Here is a 5,065-nt window from a genome sequence, read left to right as displayed (position 1 = left end):
GGATGTAGAAGGATAACACTATTGAGAGCATTTAGTGATAGATTCAAGAACAAGAGGAGTAACAACGATCAACAAACAAGTCAAAGTGGATAAATTAGTTTGACATTCAAATTACAAACTCGACCCATCATACAACAATGCCTCACTGCCTCTTACAGAACTAAGTCAAAAAAGGAGAAAGTGAGGCACTTGTTCAAACGCTGAACCAAGATTATCACATTAGGTACGAGAAAAATTACAGAAAATCAAGAAGTAGTTCCAACAGAAGACAATGAGTTCAGTCATCAAATTCCCAATTACATTAAATCTCCCAAAGTCCAAAAACGGAAACCACAGAATGCATCTGAAAGCATGAATCCCGTGTACTAAACGGCTAAACAACACCAAGCAGGAAATTGATAAACTAATGTACAAAATTTTGGCATGACTGTATATATATATGTTGCAAAATTTACATACAATTAAAGATAAAATTTCAAATGCAACAAAGAACAGCTCTTAACTCAAACAAGTTTACAAGGAAATTACTTAGAGTTGAAGCCAGGTTGATAATCAACGCATTATCGAGCACCGATCCTTCAAGCTTGTGCAAGTTTCTACATGAAGTAAGGTTCAGGTCTTTGAGCGGTCATTTAAATTTAGAGCCTGTATTTTGTTTAACTGCCTAACTCAGAAACAAAGTCACATATGAAAAGTGCAAAAATCCTATATGTGCTCCAGATGAGGCAATTGCGTTGAGGCAAATTGAATCCCACCTGACCATAAACTGATTGGTGCTTATGAATTCCGAGCATCAGTCAAATCCATCAATAATCTAATCCCTAATCAAAGATGGACAGTCAAACTAACATAACTTATACTAACTCGTAACCCTCCCCTTTTTTCCCCTCTAGATGGATAAGGTATGATTTGGATTGGGTGAATTAGTATGAGAGATGAAAATACACCCAGCAGCAATTAAACAAAACAAGTACAGCTTATAAACATATATGTTTACGACAAGGTAAAAACAATTGATAAATGACTTCCTAGGTCTTCTATCAACAGACAATCATGCTTGTGATTGGCAACAAATTTTCTTTATTTAATGACGGTATTAAGCTCAATACTTCTTTTTATTGACTCGCAACTTCCGATTCAATTTTTCACTCTCCCTAGTAATCCATAAATAAAGATTCATCTAGGCCTTCCACATTTACCATGATTGACATTGTCAAATCTGGAGTATAAAGACAAAATATATTGGCTGAATCGAGGATAAAACACACAAAGAGAGAAAAAATGAGTTTATTTTGTGGAGAAAGGGAAACCCCGCACTAGTTTCAAACCGTTGAGAGGAGCGGAATTGGGGGGTGCGTCTGGCGGGATTCATAGTCTGTGCTTTGGAGTATATTATTTGCTGGGTGGTCCCCGTGCTTTTTATTCCAACAACTCAAGTTTATGCCTTTAGTTTTGACTGAAAGCTGTGTAATACGAGTATTAGACTAATTTCTTGTTCCTGTCCCCATGAGAAAGTTCATACTCCAGATGAGTATAAACATTCTCATTTCTGCTACCACTCCCTGCTTCAGGTTCTGTTCAATACAACTTAGATCCATCCCGTCTACATCATTATGACTGTTAGATGTAGCTCTACTTGTACCAAAAACATAACTCATCATCTTGCAGCATTAATCAGCCAATGTAAGAAGCATTAAATTTATCAACAGTTCTGGTATAATGAAATAATTAACCAACTGTAAAACCTCCACTCAATCCTAAACCAGACAAACACAACTTCAAGAAAATATTGACATAGATCAAATGAAAGCACCTGGAATTAATTCGAAAAGCGGAAGGTAACAGTTTCCGAAGAAACTCCATGTGAAATTCTCTCTCGTAATATTTTCTACCTAATCAACTACCCTAATTGTAACACCCCGACAATTCTCTCTTTTCTAAAATAATCTTTTAATATAAAACGTAGAGAATTATCAAGGCATTATCGCCCGTGTGAAAACGTAACGGCTTATTCAGAATTTTGCAGCGGAAAACATAAAACTAACTTTAGGTTTATAAATAATCGATTACAGATTTAGTCCAAAACCCATTTAACTGAAATAAGGAAATACGAATAGTACGACAAATTTCAAATTTAAGTTAACAAACCAAATCACTTAATAAAGCAAATCTAACTACAAGCTCTCTAATCCCGATCCCCAATGATGCATCATCTTCAAACCTGCAGATGGACAATGCTTATTGATCCTTAGAGACTGCTCACCAAGATTGGGTCATCACAGGATCAATAAGGCATAGCCATGATCAACATGCACAAGCAAAAGCACGTAATCAGCAAAGCTGAGTACTACATACTAAATCAATAATAATCCTAACACGATTCTATTAAACGAACAATCCTAACATGGTACTAAATAAAACATAAGCAAGGATAATCAAGATATATTGACTTGAAGACTATGTTTGACTGAACTAGACTTTTGTATCATTAACATTATTTAAATTGAAATAGTCAATGGACTGAGTTGTCTACTAGAAACTTCTTCTTCTTCACTAAGGAAGACGAGGTACGGGCGCGACTCCGTAAACCCCAATGACCTGCGATATCGAGGGACTTTTAAATAAAAATAGAACCGGTGATCAATCCGGCCCCAGAAAAAGCCATAGGCTACCCATGACCCCAACTCCTGATTGTCGGACACTTTAGACGTGCACAGTCTAAAGCTATTGCTACTCATGTTCACTTTACATGACTTAACTTTTAATACTTGGTTATGACTCATCAAACATAAATATTATATTCAACAAGTAAACACAACTTCTTTTATCTTTGAATTAAGCAAGTGATCACAGAGATGTCACACAAGACTTATTCCAATTAATTCAACCTTTCCTTTAATACTGATCAACCCCTCTATATGGGTATAAGGTTTCAACTTACTAAACAAGGTCCTCGGCCCTTATAAAGTAGTGAAAAGCTAAAAGGGAACAATAAACAATCGATCTGAATCAATATATATAAATAATAATCTAATGTTCCCAACCAACATGTTCGCATCAATCATCCATACCAACATGCTATAATTCTCATAACGAAATATATATGCTTAACATGTCCATCCAACAATATTAAACATGCACTTTCAACATAACCTAGTTCATCAACAATTTCAACATAACCAAGTTCCTTAATCATTTCGACATAACGAAGTTCATGAATCATTTCAATATGGTTTCAACAAATCACACTCATTCCAAGCACACAGGTATGTACGTACCTTGTGTAAACAAACTGATAGGCCACTTTAACACTTTCAAAAGTCGCCTAGAGAGAATTCTCCGCCTAAAACAATCAAGAAACGTACCCAAATCAATTCCTAATAATTTACAGCAACACTAACGTATTCTAAATACATCCTAAACCTATTTAGAACATTCCCCAATATCGAAACTTAATTAAATAATCTCCAAGCATAATAACTATTAAACTAATGATCCCAAAACGTTCTAAACTCCAATAAAACATCCCTTTTAAAATTTCCAGCAATATAGAATAATTTCAAACGTCCACAAAACATAATCAACGTTCTTAAAATCGTAAAAATAATAGCTTTAATAATATATAGTCATTCTATTATGATTTAATCATTAAAAACCTTAAAAATTCACACTTTAATAATTAAAAACTCTTTTTTCAATTCAATTATGTAATCTGAAAATTAAATTATTAATTAAGCATAGTATGTAATCTGAAAATCTAACTTAATCATAAAAGCTTATAATTTATATTCAAGAAACATGAATTAAATTATTAAAACTCCATTAAAACTCTAACTTAAACGCAATTAACAAATCTGAAAATAATTAAATTAATTTCAACAACATATAATCTGAAATTTCATAACTTAACTATAAAAATCATAAATTTAATTCAAGAAACATAAATTCAAATTAATTAAATTAATTAAAACATTTAAATAACTTAGGGTTTAAGAAAATAAACCAAATAGGGAGGAGAGAGAGAGCGACCGGTGGTCAGAGGCACGGCGGCGCGGCAGCGACGCTGCAGGTGGGCGGCGCAACGAACGGAGCAGGGCTGGACGGCGGCTCAATGGTGGTGGCTACGACTGCCTTGAGCTTGCGGCATAGTAAGAACGAAGGGGAGGAGTTCCGGCAAGCGAGAGGGAGAACAAGGAGGAGGACGCGGCGGCGCAACAAGGGGTTGGGCGGCGACGCGGCGGTGGTGCGGCGGCTGGTGGCTGTTGCACGCAAAACAGAAGAAGCAAATAAGGAGAGGAGGAAAACGAGAGAGAAGAAAGAAACAAAGAAGAAGAGGAAGGAGGAGTTACCACGTACGAGGGTCGACGGTGGTCGTCGGTGCAGGTGGTGGTCCGGCAGTCAGAGTGCGGTGCGGCGGCTGACAAGGGAGAGGGGAGGGATTTCTGGTGTTGTGCGTGAGGTTGAAGGGGGATGGAGGGGTTTTGGTTCCACGTGATTTTGAAAAGAGAAAAGGGAGTATTGGTTTGGGTTTTGTTACTTTGGGCTTCACCAATTGGGCTAGAGTTAGGAGTTTAATTTTAGGATTCGAATCCAAAACCGAAATATGATCGTTTTCTAAATTCAATCGATTTTCGTAATTCAAATTCTTTTTTTTTTTTTTAACTTAAAATTCTAAAATTATTCTTTATTGCACAAACCGTTAAAATATTTAGAATATATTTAAATAAAATTAAATATACATTAAATATATAATAAAGTTCTAAAATCGTTAAATATTTAGAACGTACTTAAAATAAAATAAATAAACGTTAATTATATATTTATTACTTAAAATTCATAAATTCTATTTAAATATAAATAATGTACGTTAATATATATTAATAAAATTTATAACTTTACGGGGGATTACACTAATCCAGACAATAGCTAATCAATACTAATTATTGACTCAATTAGGTTGAACCATTAAAAAATCAAGCCCTACAGAAATCAACACATTTCATAGCCAGCAACAATGAAAACGAAAATAATCAAAACTCAGTCAATTAAAAAAAAAAATGCAAAC

General features: G+C 34.8%; 1 long non-coding RNA gene across 1 annotated transcript; it reads right to left on the bottom strand.

The window, feature by feature from the left end:
- Positions 1-2,073: 2,073 nt before the first annotated feature.
- On the bottom strand, positions 2,074-3,310 carry LOC130461266 (uncharacterized). Its single transcript, XR_008921696.1, has 2 exons — positions 3,279-3,310; positions 2,074-2,255 (listed from the first exon to the last, which is right to left on the bottom strand). It is a non-coding gene; the product is annotated as an uncharacterized lncRNA (long non-coding RNA).
- Positions 3,311-5,065: the final 1,755 nt, after the last annotated feature.

The sequence above is a fragment of the Spinacia oleracea genome, chromosome 5, assembly GCF_020520425.1.
Source record: "Spinacia oleracea cultivar Varoflay chromosome 5, BTI_SOV_V1, whole genome shotgun sequence".
Lineage (NCBI taxonomy): Eukaryota > Viridiplantae > Streptophyta > Magnoliopsida > Caryophyllales > Amaranthaceae > Spinacia > Spinacia oleracea.
This window is presented reverse-complemented; position numbering and strand designations above follow the sequence as displayed.